Genomic DNA, 16,240 nt, shown 5'->3' with positions numbered 1-16,240 from the left:
CAGGGGATTTTTAACTGAGTGTTGACTCCCAAACCATAAGTCATTTCTTAGGGTAATATAGTCCGTTACGCATGATAAATCACTTTACAATCATATTTGATCGTTAGGTCAACTTTTTGTAAAAGGGCAAAATAATGGTTATTTGACTCGAGTAAATATCCCACAACACGTTCACTTGAGAATTTAATAAGCGTTAGTTATTCTCTTTAAAAGGTTTGGATGCATAGGTGATTTGCATCTTTAACATGTTTCAAGCATGCGTATCCATTTTTAAAGCATGTGGGGATGAAATCTTTTTCTTATAAAATTCCAAGCTGTTAGGGTTGAACTCGTGGAATTTCCCAAACTTGGACAACAAAACTTTTGTGTTCTTTTGTGGTGTGTGAATAAATTTTTTTACTTATATTTGTTATTGTTTTAAAAATTTTCCATCCATCAACTCTAAAATTTTCTTTTTGTTGTGATCTATTTTCCTTTTTTTTTTTACGGGATGAAGGAAGAGGGAAAACTTAATGTTTTGATTTAAGAAAAAAGAGTACATCTAAAGTGGAACACAATGGACAAATGTAGAGAGAGATAATTCCAAAGAGTGTCTGTAATTGTTAGGGATTGTGAGCTCCTTTTAGTTTTTGTATATCAACTTTTGCAATCGTTGGGAAAAAGGGGGAGGCGGGGGATTTTTAACCGAGTGTTGAATCCCATTCCATAAGTCATTTCTTAGGGTAATATAGCCCGTTACGCATGGTGAATAACTTTACAATCATCTATGATCATTAGGTCAACTTTTTCTAAATGTGTAAAATAATGGCTTGTTTCACTCGGGTAAATATCGCACAACACGTTCACTTGAGAATTTAATGAGCGTTTGTTATTCTCTTTATAAGGTTTGGATCCATAAGGGATTTTCATCTTTAACATGTTTCAAGCATGCATATCCATGTTTAAAGCATATGAGGAAGAAATCTCTTTCTTATAAAATTCCAAGTTGTTAGGGTTGAACTAGTGAAATCTCACAAACTTGGACAACAAAACATTTTTGTTCATTTGTGGTGTGTGAATAAATTGTCTTTAAATACATTTGTTATTGTTTTAAATATAGAGAGAGATAATTCCAAAAAGTGTCTGTAATTTTTAGGGATTGTGAGCTCTTTTTAGTTTTTATGTATCAGGTTTTGCAATCGTCGGGAAAAGCGGGAGGCGGGGGATTTTTAACAAAGTGTTGACTCCAATCCATAAGTCATTTCTTAGGGTAGTATAGCCCGTTACGCATGATAAATCACTTTACAATCATCTATCATCGTTAGGTCAATTTTTTAAAATGGGCAAAATAATGGCTTGTTTGACTCGGGTAAATATCCCACAGCACGTTTACTATAGAATTTATTGAGTGTTTGTTATTCTTTTTAAAAGTTTTGGATCCATACATGATTTGCATCTTTAACTTGTTTCAAGCATGCATATCCATTTTTAAAGCATGTGTGGAAGAAATCTCTTTCTTATAAAATTCCAAGTTGTTAGGGTTAAACTAGCGGAATTTCCCAAACTTGGACAACAAAACTTTTGTGTTCATTTGTGGTGTGTGAATAAAATTTTTTTCATTACATTTGTTATTTTTTAAAAATTTTCCATAAACCCTGTAATTTTCAATTTGTTGTGACCTATTTGCCTTTTTGGTTTACGGGATGAAGGGAGAGCAAAAACTAAAAATTTTGATTTCAGGAAAAAAGAGTACGTGTTAAATGGAATTACACAATAAACAAATGTAGAGAGAGATAATTCCATAGAGTGTCTGTAATTTTAAGGGATTGTGAGCTCTTTTTAGTTTTTATATATCAGGTCTGGCAATCATCGGGAAAAGGGGAAGGCGGGGGATTTTTAATTGAGTGTTGACTCCCAATCCATATGTCATTTCTTAGGGTAATATATTACGCATGATAAATCAGTTTACAATCATCTATGATTGTTAGGTTAGCTTTTTGGAAATGGGCAAAATTATGGCTTGTTTTACTCGGGTAAATATCCCACCGCACGTTCACTTAAGAATTTAATGAGCGTTTGTTAGTGTCTTTAAAAGGTTTTGATCCAAAGGTCATTTGCATCTTTATCATGGTTCAAGAATGCATATCCCTTTTTAAAGCATGTGTGGAAGAAATCTCTTTTTTCTAAAATTCCAAGCTGTTAGGGTGAACAACTAGTGGAATTTACCAAACTTGGACAACAAAACTTTTGTGTTCATTTTTGGGGTGTAAATAAATTTTATTTACTGACATTTGTTATTGTTTGAAATTTTTTCCCTACATAAACTCTAAATTTTTCATTTTGTTGTGATCTATTTGCCGTTTTGGTTTACAGGATGAAGGGAGAGCGAAAACTCAAAGTTTTGATTGAAGAAAAAAGAGTACATCTAAAAGAGAAATGCAAAATGCACAAATGTAGAGAGAGATAATTCCAAAGAGTGTTTGTAATTTTTGGGGGTAGTAAACTCTTTCTTGTTTTTATATATTAGGTTATGAAATCGTCGGGAAAAGGGGAAGCGGGGGATTTTTAACTCAGTGTTGACTCCCAATCCATAAGTCATTTCTTAGGGTGATATAGCCCGTTACGCTTGATAAATAACCTTACAATCATCTATGATCGTGAGGTCAAGTTTTTGTAAATGGGAAAAATAATGGCTTGTTTGACTCGGGTAAATACCCCACCACCTGTTCACTTGAGAATTTAATGAGCGTTTGTTATTCTCTTTCAAATGTTTTGATCCACAGGTGATTTGGATATTTAACTTTTTTCAAGCATGCATATCCATTTTTAAAGCATGTGTGCAAGAAATCTCTTTCTTACAAAATTCCAAGTTTTTAGGGTTGAACTAGTGGAATTTCCCAAACTTGGACAACAAAACTTTTGTGTTCATTTGTAGTGTGGGAATAACACTTTTTTTCTTACATTTGTTATTGTTTTAAATTTTTTCCATAAATACACTCTAAAATTTTCATTCTGTTGTGATCTATTTGCCTTTTTGGTTTGCGGGATGAAGGGAGAGCGAAAACTCAAACTTTTGATTTAAGAAAAAAGAGTACATCTAAAATGGATATGCACAACGCGCAAATGTAGAGAGATATAATTCCAGAGAGTGTCTGTAATTTTTAGGGATTGTGACCTCTTTTTTGTTTTTGTATATCAAGATTTGCAATCATCGGGAAAAGGGGGAGGTTGGGGATTTTTAACTGAGTGTTGACTCCCAATCCATAAGTCATTTCTTAGGGTAATATAGCCCGTTAGGCTGGATAGATCATTTTACAATCATCTATGATCATTTGGTCAGCTTTTTTGAAAATGGGCAAAATAATGGCTTGTTTGACTTGGGTAAATATCCCACCGCACGTTCACTTGAGAATTTAATGAGCGTTTATTATTCTCTTTAAAAGGTTTGGATTCATATGGATTTGCATCTTTAACATGTTTCAAGCCTGCATATCCATTTTTCAAGCTTGTGTGAAAGAAATCTCTTTCTTATAGAATTTCAAGCTGTCAGGGTCAACAACAAGTGGAATTTCCCAAACTTGGACAACAAAACTTTTGTTTTCATTTGTGGATGTTTGAATAAATTTCCTTTACTCACATTCGTTGTTGTTTTAAATTTTTTCCATACATAAACTCTAAAATTTTTTATTTTCTTCTCATCTTTTTGCCTTTTTGGTTTACTGGATGAAGGGATAGCGAAAACTGAAATTTTTGATTTATCAAAAAAAAGTACGTCTAAAATTGAAATGCACAATGCACAAATGTAGGGAGAGATAATTCCAAAGAGTGTTTTTAATTTTTAGGGATTGTAAGCTCTTTTTAGTTTTTATATATCACGTTTTCCAATCATCGAGAAAAGGGGGAGGCAGGGGATTTTTAGCCAAGTGTTGACTCCCAATCAATAAATCTTTTCTTAGGGTAATATAGCCCGTTACACATGATAAATCAGTTTACAATCATCTATGATCGTAAGATCAGCTTATTGTAAGTGGGCAAAATAATGTCTTGTTTGACTCAGGTAAATGTCCCAGCTCACGTTCTCTTGATAATTTAATGAGCGTTTGTTATTCTCTTTAAAAGGTTTTGATCAAAAGGTCATTTGCATCTTTAACATGTTGCAAGCATGCATATCCCTTTTTAAAGCATGTGTGGAAGAAATCTCTTTTTTCTAAAATTCCTAGCTGTTAGGGTCAACAACTTGTGAAATTTGCCAAACTTGGACAACAAAACTTTTGTGTGTTCATTTGTGGGGTGTGAATAAATTTTGTTTACTGACATTTGTTATTGTTTTAAATTTTTTCCCCACAGAAACTCTAAAATTTTCATTTTGTTACGATCTATTTGCCGTTTTGGTTTACGGGATGAAGGGAGAGCGAAAACTCAAAGTTTTGATTGAAGAAAAAAGAGTATATCTAAAATAGAAATGTAAAATGCACAAATGTAGAGAGAGATAATTCCAAAGAGTGTTTGCAATTTTTGGGGATTGTAAACTCTTTCTAGTTTTTATACATCAGGTTACTCAATCATCGGGAAAAGGGGGAAGCGGGGGATTTTTAACTGAGTGTCGACTCCCAATCCATAAGTCATTTCTTAGGGTAATACAGCCCGTTACGCATGATAAATCACCTTGCAATCATCTATGATCGTGAGGTCATCTTTTTGTAAATAGGCAAAATAATGGCTTGTTGGACTCGAGTAAATATCCCACCGCCCGTTCACTTAAGAATTTAATGAGCATTTGTTATTCTCTTTAAAAGGTTTTTGTCCTTAGGTGATTTGCATATTTAACTTGTTTCAAGCATGTATATCCATTTTTAAAGCATGTGTGGAAGAAATCTCTTTCTTACAAAATTCCAAGTTTTTAGGGTTGAACTACTGGAATTTCCCAAACTTGGACAACAAAAATTTTGTGTTCATTTGTAGTGTGAGAAGAAATTTTCTCCATAAGTAAACTCTAAAATTTTCATTCTGTTGTGATCTATTTGCCTTTTTGGTTTAGGGGATGAAGGGAGAGCGAAAACTCAAACTTTTGATTTGAGAAAAAAGAGTACATCTAAAATGGATATGCACAACACACAAATGTAGAGAGATATAATTCCAAAGAATGTCTGTAATTTTTAGGGATTGTGACCTCTTTTTTGTTTTTGTATATCAGGATTTGCAATCATCGGGAAAAGGGGGAGGTGGGGGATTTTTAACTGAGTGTTGACTCCCAATCCATAAGTCATTTCTTTGGGTAATATGGCCCGTTAGGCATGATAAATCACTTTACAATTATCTATGATCATTTGGTCAGATTTTTTGAAAATGGGCAAAATAATGGCTTGTTTGACTCGGGTAAATATCCCACCGCACGTTCACTTGAAAATTTAATGAGGCTTATTATTCTCTGTAAAATGTTTGGATCTGTATGGATTTGCATCTTTAACATGTTTCAAGCCTGCATATCCATTTTTCAAGCATGTGTGAAAGAAATCTCTTGCTTATAAAATTCCAAGTGTTTAGGGTCAACAACTAGTGGAATTTCCCAAACATGGACAAAAAAACTTTTGTTTTCATTTGTGGATGTTTGAATAAATTTTCTTTACTTACATTTGTTGTTTTTTAAATTTTTTCCATAGATAAACTCTAAAATTTTTTATTTTCTTGTGATCTTTTTGCCTTTTTGGTTTGCTGGATGAAGGGATAGCGAAAACTGAATGTTTTGATTTAACAAAAAAGAGTACATCTAAAATGGAAATGCACAGTGCACAAATGTAGGGAGAGATAATTCCAAAGAGTGTTTTTAATTTTTAGGGATTGTAAGCTCTTTTTAGTTTTTATATATCACGTTTTCCAATCATCGAGAAAAGGAGGAGGCCGGGGATTTTTAGTCGAGTGTTGACTCCCGATCCATAAGTCTTTTCTTAGGGTAATATAGCCCATTAAACATGATAAATCAGTTTACAATCATCTATGATCGTAAGATCAGCTTATTGTAAATGGGCAAAATAATGTCTTATTTGACTCAGGTAAATGTCCCACCGCACGTTCACTTTATAATTTAATGAGCATTTGTTATTCTCTTTAAAAGTTTCTGATCCCTAGGTGATTTTCATCTTTAACATGTTTCAATCATGCATATCCATTTTTAAAGCATGTGCGGAAGAGATATCTTTCTTATAAAATTCCAATCTTTTATGGTTGAACTAGTGGAATTTCCCAAACTTGGAGAACAAAACATTTGTGTTCATTTGTGGTGGTTAAATAAATTTTCTTTACTTGCTTTTTTTAATTTTTAAAATTTTGTTCCACACATAAACTCCAAAATTTTCATTTTGATGTGATCTCTTTGCCTTTTTGGTTTACGGGATGAAGGCAGAGCGAAAACTCAAAGTTTTGATTTAAGAAAAAAGACTACATCAAAAATAGAAATGCACAACGCACAAAAGTAGAGACTCATAATTCCAAATTTTTTTTTTATTTTTAGGCATTGTAAGCTCTTTTTAGTTTTTATATATCAGGTTTTCCTATCGTCGGGAAAAGTGGGAGGGGAGGAATTTTTAACAGAGTGTTGACTCCCAATCCATAAGTCATTTCTTAGGTAAATATAGCTCGTTATGCAGGATAAATCACTTTACAATCATCTACGATCGTTAGGTTAGATTTTATTAAATGTGCAAAATAATGGTTGTTTGAATCGGGTAAATATCCCACTGCATGTTCACTTAAGAATTTAATGTGCGTTTGTTATTCTCCTTAAAAGGTTTGGATCGACAGGTTATTTGAATCTTTAACATGTTTCAAACATGCATATCCATTTTTAAAGCATGTGTGGAAGAAATCTCTTTCTTATAAAATTCCAAGCTGTTAGGGTTGAACTAGTGGAATTTCCAAAACTTGGAAAAGAAAACTTTTGTGTTCATTTGTGGTGTGTGAATGAATTTTATTTACTTACATTTGAGATTGTATTAAACTTTTTCCATACGAAAACTCTAAAATTTTCATTTTGTTTTGATCTATTTGCCTTTTTAGTTTAGGGGATGAAGGTTGAGCGAAAACTCAAACTTTTGATTTAAGAAAAAAGATTGCATCAAAAATAGAAATGCACAATGCACAAATGTAGAGAGACAAAATTCCAAAGAGTGTCTGTAAATTTTAGGGATTGTGAGCTCTTTTTAGTTTTTGTATATTAGGTTTTGCAATCGTCGGGAAAAGGGGGAGGTGGGGGATTTTTAACCGAGTGTTGACTCCTAATCCATAAGTCATTTCTTAGGGTAATATAGCCCGTTACACATGACAAATCACTTTGCAATCATGTATGATTGTTAGGTCAACTTTTTGTAAATGGGCAAAATAATGGCTTGTTTGACTCGGGTAAATGTCCCATGGCACGTTCACTTTAGAATTTAATGATTGTTTGTTATTCTCTTTAAAAGGTTTGGATCCATAGGTGATTTTCATCTTTAACTTGTTCCAAGCATGCATATCCATTTTTAAAGCTTGTGTGGAAGAAATAACTTTCTTTAAAATTCCAAGTTGTTAGGATTGAACTAGTGGAATTTTCCAAACTTGGACAACAAAACGTTTGTGTTCATTTGTGGTGTGTGAATAAATTTTCTTTACTTACATTTGTTATTGTATTAAATTTTTTCCATACATAAACTCTCAAATTTTCATTTTGTAGTGATCTATTTGCCTTTTTGGTTTACGGGATGAAGGCAAAACGAAAACTCAAAGTTTTGATTGAAGAAAAAAGAGTACATTTAAAATGGAAATGCACAATTCACTAATGAAGAAAGAGATAATTCCAAAGAGTGTGTGTAATTTTTAGGGATTGTGAGCTCTTTTTAATTTTTAAATATCAGGTTTTGCAATCGTCAGAAAAAGGGGGAGGCGGAGGAATTTTAACTGAGTGTTGACTCTCAATCCATAAGTCATTTCTTAGGGTAATATAGCCTGTTACGCATGATAAATCTCTTTACAATCTTCTTTGATCGTTAGGTCAGCTTTTTGTAAATGAGCAAAATAATGGCTTGTTTGACTCAGGTAAATGTCCCACCACACGTTCACTTGATAGTTTAATGTGCGTTTGTTATTCTCTTTAAAAGGTTTGGATCCGTCGGTGATTTTTCGTCTTTAACATGTTTCAAGCATGCATATCCATTTTTAAAGCATGTGTGGAAGAAATATCTTTCTTACAAAATTCCAAGTTGTTAGGCTCAATAACTGCTCAAATTTCCCAAACTTGGTCAACAAAACTTTTGTGTTCATTTGTGGTGTGTGAATATATTTTCTTTACTTAGATTTGTTATTGTTGTTTTAAATTTTTTCCATGAATAAACTCTAAAATTTTCATTTTTTTGTGATCTATTTGCCTTTTTTGTTTATGGGATGAATGGAGAACGAAAACTCAAAGTTTTGATTTAGGAAAAAAGAGTAGATCTAAAATGGAAATGCACAATGCACAAATGTAGAGAGAAATAATTCCAAAGAGTGTCTATAAATTTTAGGGATTGTGAGCTCTTTTTATTTTTTATATATATCAGATTTTGCAATCGTCGGGAAAAGGGGGAGGCGTGGGATTTTTAACTTAGTGTTGACTCCCAATCTATAAGTCATTTCTTAGGGTAATATAGCCTGTTACGCATGACAAAATGACTTTTCCATCATCTATGATCGTTAGGGCAGGTTTTTGTAAATAGACAAAATAATGGCTTGTTTGAACTAGTGGAATTTCCCAAACTCGGGTGTTCATTTCTGGTGTGAGAATAACTTTTCTTTACTTACATTTGTTATTGTTTTAAATTTTTTCCATAAATAAAATCTAAAATTTTCATTTTGTTGTGATCTATTTGCCTTTTTGGTTTACGGGATGAGGGGAGAGCGAAAACTCAAAGTTTTGATTTAAGAAAAATGAGTACATCTAAAATGGAAATGCACAACGCACAAATGTAGAGAGATATAATTCCAAAGAGTGTTTGTAATTTTTATGGATCGTAACCTCTTTTTTGTTTGTGTGTATATCAGGATTTGCAATCATCGGGAAAAGGGGGAGGTGGGGGATTTTTAATTGAGTGTTGACTCCCAATCCATAAGTCATTTATTAGGGTAATATAGCCCGTTATGCATGATAAATCACTTTACAATCATCTATGATCGTTAGGTCATTTTTTTGTTAATGGGCAAAATAATGGCTTGTTTGACTCGGGTAAATATCCCACCGCACGATCACTTGAGAATTTAATGAACGTTTAATATTCTCTTTAAAAGGTTTGGATCCGTATGTGATTTGCATATTTAACATGTTTCAAGCCTGTATATCCATTTTTCAAGCATGTGTGGAAGAAATCACTTTCTTATAAAATTTCAAGCTGTTAGGGTCAATAATTAGTGGAATTTCCCAAACTTGGACAGCAAAACTTTTTTTTTTCATTTGTTGTTTTTGAATAAATATTCTTTACTTACATTTTTTGTTGTTTAAAACTTTTTCCATACATAAACTCTAAATTTTTTGATTTTCTTGTGATCGTTTTGCCTTTTTGGTTTACTGGATGAAGGGATAGCGAAAACTGAAAGTTTTGATTTAACAAAAAAGAGTACATCTGAAATGGAAATGCACAATGCACAAATGTAGGGAGAGATAATTCTAAAGAGTGTTTTTAATTTTTAGGGATTGTAAGCTCTTTTTAGTTTTTATATATCACGTTTACCAATCATCAAGAAAAGGGGAAGGCAGGGGATTTTTAGCTGTGTGTTGACTCCCAATCCATAAGTCTTTTCTTAGGGTAATATAGCCCGTTACACATGATAAATCAGTTTACAATCATCGATGATTGTAAGATCAGCTTATTGTAAATGGGCAAAATAATGTCTTGTTTGACTCAGGTAAATGTCCCACCGCAAGTTCTCTTGATAATTTAATGAGCGTTTGTTTTCTCTTTAAAAGGTTCTGATTCGTAGGTGATTTTCAATTTTAACATGTTTCAAGCATGCATATCCTTTTTTAAAGCATGTGCGGAAAAAATCTCTTTCTTATAAAATTCCAATCTTTTATGGTTGAACTAGTGGAATTTCAAAAACTTGGACAACAAAACATTTGTGTTCATTTGTGGTGGGTAGATAAATTTTCTTTACTTGCATTTGTTATTGTTTTAAATTTTTTTCCATACATAAACTCCAAAATTTTCATTTTGATGTGATCTATTTGCCATTTTGGTTTACGGGATGAAGGCTCAGCAAAAACTCAAAGTTTTGATTTAAGAAAAAATACTACATAAAAAATGGAAATGCACAATGCACAAATGTAGAGAGACATAATTCCAAAAAGTTTTTTTTATTTTTAGGCATTGTAAGCTCTTTTTAGTTTTTATATATCAGGTTTTCCTATCGTCGGGAAAAGAGGGAGATGGGGGGATTTTTAACTGAGTGTTGACTCCCAATCCAGAAGTCATTTCTTAGGTAAATATAGTTCGTTACGCTTGATAAATCACTTTACAATCATCTACGATCGTTAGGTCAGCTTTTTGTAAATGGGCAAAATAATGGTTGTTTGAATCGGGTAAATATCCCACTGCATGTTCACTTAATAATTTAATGAACGTTTGTTATTCTCTTTAAAAGGTTTGGATTGATAGGTTATTTGAATCTTTAACATGTTTCAAGCATGCATATCCATTTTTAAAGCATGTGTGGAAGAAATCTCTTTCTTATAAAATTCCAATTTGTTAGGGTTGAACTAGTGGAATTTCCCAAACTTGGAAAAGAAAACTTTTGTGTTCATTTTTGGTGTGTGAATGAATTTTATTTACTTACATTTGAGATTTTATTAAACTTTTTCCATACGTAAACTCTAAAATTTTCATTTTGTTCTGATCTATTTGCGTTTTTGGTTTAGGGGATGAAGGTTGAGCGAAAACTCAAAGTTTTGATTTAAGAAAAAAGAGTGCATCTAAAATATAAATGTACAATGCACAAATGTAGAGAGACATAATTCCAAAGAGTGTCTGTAATTTTTAGGGATTGTGAGCTCTTTTTAGTTTTTGTATATCAGGTTTTGCAGTCGTCGAGAAAAGGGGGAGGCAGGGGATTTTTAATTGAGTGCTCACTCCCTATCCATATGAGATTTCTTAGGGTAATATAGCCCGTTATGCATGATAAATCACTTTACAATAATCTATGATCGTTAGGTCAGCTTTATGTATATGGGCAAAATATTGGCTTGTTTGACTCGGGCAAATATCCCATCGCACGTTCACTTGAGAATTTAATGAGCATTTGTTATTCTGTTTAAAAGGTTTGGATCCATAGGTTATTTTCATATTTAACATGTTTAAAGCATGCATATCCATTTTTAAAGCATGTGTGGAAGAAATCTCTTTCTTTAAAATTCCAAGTTGTTAGGATTGAACTAGTGGAATTTCCCATACTTGGACAACAAAACATTTGTGTTCATTTGTGGCGTGTGAATAAATTTTCATTACTAACATTTGTTATTGTTTTAAATTTTTTCCATACATAAAATCTCAAATTTTCATTTTGTAGTGATCTATTTGCCTTTTTGGTTTCCGGGATGAAGGCAAAACGAAAACTCAGTGTTTTGATTGAAGAAAAAAGAGTACATCTAAAATGGAAATGCACAATTCACTATTGTAGAGAGAGATAATTCCCAAGAGTGTCTGTAATTTTAAGGGATTCTGAGCTCTTTTTAGTTTTTCTATATCAGGTTTTGCAATCGTCAGGAAAAGGGGGAGGCGGGGGATTTTTAACTGAGTGTTGACTTTCAATCCATAAGTCATTTCTTTGGGTAATATAGCCTGTTACGCATGATAAATCACTTTAAAATCTTCTTTGATCGTTAGGTCAGCTTTTTGTGAATGGGCAAAATAATGACTTATTTAACTCATGTAAATGTCTCACCGCACGTTCACTTGATAGTTTAATGTGCATTTGTTATTCTCTTTAAAAGGTTTGGATCCGTAGGTGATTTTTGTCTTTAACATGTTTCAAGCATGCATATCCATTTTTAAAGCATGTGTGGAAGAAATATCTTTCTTATAAAATTCCAAGCTGTTAGGCTCAATAACTGCTAGAATTTCCCGAACTTGGTCAACAAAACTTTTGTGTTCATTTGTGGTGTGTGAATAAATTTTCTTTAGTTAGATTTGTTATTTTTTTAAAAAAATTCCATACATAAACTCTAAAATTTTCATTTTGTTGTGATCTATTTACCTTTCTGGTTTACAGGATGAAGGGAGAACGAAAACTCAAAGTTATGATTTAAGAAAAAAGAGTAGATCTAAAATGGAAATGCAAAATGCACAAATGTAGAGAGAGATAATTCCAAAGAGAGTCTGTAAATTTTAGGGATTGTGAGCTCTGTTTATTATTTATATATCAGATTTTGCAATCGTTGAAAAAAGGTGGAGGCGGGGGATTTTTAAATAAGTGTTGACTCCCAATCTATAAGTCATTTCTTAGGGTAATATAGCCCGTTACGCATGACAAAATGACTTTTCCATCATCTATGATTGTTAGGTCAGCTTTTTGTAAATGGGCAAAATAATGGCTTGTTTGACTTGAGTAAATATGCCACCGATCATTCACTTGATAATTTAATGATCGTTTGTTATTCTCTTTAAAAGGTTTGGATAGTTAGGTGATTGGCATCTTTAACATGTTTCAAGCATGCATATCCATTTTTAAAGCATGTGTGGAAGAAATCTCTTTCTTATAAAATTCCAAGCTGTTAGGGTAAACAACTAGTGGAATTTCCCAAACTTTGACAACAAAACATTCGTATTTATTGTGGTGTGTGAATGAATTTTCTATAGTTACATTTTTTATTGTTTTAAAAGTTCCATTTTTTTGTGAGCTATTGGCCTTTTTGGTTTACGGGATGAAGGGAAAAAGAAAACTCAAAATTTTGATTGAAGAAAAAAGAGTACATCTAAAAAGGAAATACACAATGCATAAATGTAGAGAGTGATAAAGCCAAAGAGTGTCTATAATTTTTAGGGATTTTAAGCTTTTTTTAGTTTTTATTTATCAGGTTTTGCAATTGTCGAAAAAAGGGGGAGGTGGGGGATTTTTAATTGAGTGTTGACTCCCAATCCATATGTCATTTCTTAGGGTAATATATCCCGTTACGCATGATAAATCACTTTACAATCATCTATGATCGTTAGGTCAACTTTTTGTATATGGGCAAAATAATGGTCATTTGACTCGAGTAAATATCCCACAACACGTTCACTTGAGAATTTAATGAGCGTTTGTTATTCTCTTTAAAAGGTTCGGATCCATAGGTGATTTGCATCTTTAACATGTTTCAAGTATGCATATCCATTTTTAAAGCATGTGTGGATGAAATCGCTTTCTTATAAAATTCCAAGCCGTTAGGGTGGAACTAGTGGAATTTCCCAAACTTGGACAACAAAACTTTTGTGTCCATTTGTGGTGTGTGAATAAATTTTTTTTCACTTACATTTGTTATTGTTATAAAATTTGTCCATACATAAACTCTAAAAGTTTCATTTTGTTGCGATCAATTTGCCTATTTTCTTTACGGGATGAAGGGAGAGCGAAAACTCAATGTTTTGATTTAAAAAAAAATAGTACATCTAAAATGGAAATGCACAATGCACAAATGTTGAGAGACATAATTCCAAAGAGTGTCTGTAATTTTTAGGAATTAGGAGATCTTTTTAGTTTTTGTATATCTGCTTTTGCAACCGTCGGGAAAAAGGGGAGGCGGGGGATTTTTAACTGAGTGTTGACTCCCATTCCATAAGTGATTTCTTAGGGTAATATTGCCCGTTATGCAAGATAAATCACTTTACAATCATCTATGATCGTTAAGTCAACTTTTTATAAATGGGGAAAATAATGGCTTGTTTGACTCAAGTAAATATCGCACAGCACGTTCACTTGATAATTTAATGAGCGTTTGTTATTCTCTTTAAAAGGTTCGGATCCATAGGTGATTTGCAGCTTTAACATGTTTCAAGCATGCATATCCATTTTTAAAGCATGTGTGGATGAAATCGCTTTCTTATAAACTTCCAAGCCGTTAGGGTGGAACTAGTGGAATTTCCCAAACTTGGACATCAAAACTTTTGTGTCCATTTGTGGTATGTGAATAAAATTTTTTTTACTTACATTTGTTATTTTTATAAAATTTTTCAATACATATACTCTAAAAGTTTCATTTTGTGGTGATCTATTTGCCTATTTTGTTTACGGGATGAAGGGAGAGCGAAAACTCAATGTTTTGATTTAAAAAAAAAAAGAGTACATCTAAAATAGAAATGCACAATGCACAAATGTAGAGAGACATAATTCCAAAGAGTGTCTTTAATTTTTAGGGATTGTGAGATCTTTATAGTTTTTGTATTTCAGGTTTTGCAACCGTCGAGAAAAGGGGGAGGCGAGGGATTTTTAACTGAGTGTTGACTCCCATTCCATAAGGGATTTCTTAGGGTAATATAGCCTGTTACGCATGATAAATCACTTGACAATCATCTATGATCGTTAAGTCAACTTCTTGTAAATGGGGAAAATAATGGCTTGTTTGACTCGGGTAAATATCGCACAGCACGATCACTTGAGAATTTAATGAGCGTTTGTTATTTTATTTAAAATCTTTGGATCAATAGGTTATTTGCATATTTAACATGTTTCAAACATGCATATTCATTTTTAAAGCATGTGGGGAAGAAATCTCTTTCTTATAAAATTCCAAGCAGTTAGGGTTGAAGTAGTGAAATTTCACTAACTTGGACAACAAAACTTTTGTGTTCATTTGTAACGTGTAAATAAATTTTCTTTACTTAATTTTTTTATTGTATTAAATTTTTTCCATACATAATCTCTAAAATTTTCATTTTGTTGTGATCTATTTGCCTTTTTGGTTTACGGGATGAAGGGAGAGTGAAAACTCAAAGTTTTAATTGAAGAAAAAAGAGTACATCTAAAATGGAAATGCACAAAGCACAAATATAGAGTGAGATAATTCCAAAGAGTGTCTGTAATTGTTAGGGATTGTGAGCTCCTTTTAGTTTTTATATATCAGTTTTTGCAATCGTCTGGAAAAGGGGGAGGTGGGGGATTTTTAACTGAGTGTTGACTCCCAATGGATATGTCATTTCTTAGGGTAATATATCCCGTTACGCATGATAAATCACTTTACAATCAACTATGATCGTTAGGTCAGCTTTTTTTAAATGGGAAAAATAATGGTTGTTTGACTCGGGTAAATATCCCACATCATGTTCACTTCAGAATTTAATGAGCGTTTGTTATTCTCTTTAAAAGGTTTGGATCCATAGGTGATTTGCATCTTTAACATATTTCAAGCATGCATAACCATTTTTAAAGCATGTGTGGATGAAATCTCTTTCTTATAAAATTCCGAGCTGTTAGGGTTGAACATGTGGAATTTCCCAAACTCGTACAACAAAACTTTTGTGTTCAATTATGGTGTGTGAATAAAATTTTTTTACTTACATTTGTTGTTGTTTTAAAATTTTTCCATACATAAACTCTAAAAGTTTCATTTTGTTGTGATCTATTTGCCTTTTTTGTTTTCGGGATGAAGGGAGAGTGAAAAATCAAAGTTTTGATCGAAGAAAAAAGTGTACATCTAAAATGGAAATGCACATTGCACAAATTTAGAGAGAGAGAATTCCAAAGAGTGTCTGTCATTTTTAGGGATTGTGAGTTCTTTTTTCTTTTTATATATCAGGTTTTGCAATCGTCTGGAAAAGGGGGAGGCAGGGGATTTTAGCTGAGTGTTGACTCCCAATCCATAAGTCATTTCTTTGGGTAATTTAGCCCGTTACACATGATAAATCACTTTAGAATCATCTATGATTTTTCGGTTAGCTTTTTGTAAATGGGCAAAATAATGGCTTGTTTGACTCGGGTAAATATGCCACCACACATTCATTTGAGATTTTAATGAGCGTTTGTTGTTCTCATTAAAAGGTTTGGATCCAACGGTCGTTTGCATCTTTAACATGTTTCAAGCAAGCATATCCATTTTTAAAGGATGTGTGGATGAAATCTCTTTCTTATAAAATTCGAAGCTGTTAGGGTCAACATCTAGTGGAATTTCCCAAACATGGACAACAAAACTTTTGTGTTCATTTGTGGTGTGTGAATAAATTTTCTTTGTTTACATTTTTTATTGTTTTAAATTTTTCCATACATAAACTCTAAAGTTTTCATTTTGTTGTGACCT

The sequence above is a fragment of the Aristolochia californica genome, unplaced genomic scaffold, assembly GCF_029961685.1.
Source record: "Aristolochia californica isolate CCGP_79_NKW_82.1479 unplaced genomic scaffold, dmAriCali1.0.hap1 SCAF_1, whole genome shotgun sequence".
Lineage (NCBI taxonomy): Eukaryota > Viridiplantae > Streptophyta > Magnoliopsida > Piperales > Aristolochiaceae > Aristolochia > Aristolochia californica.
This window is presented reverse-complemented; position numbering follows the sequence as displayed.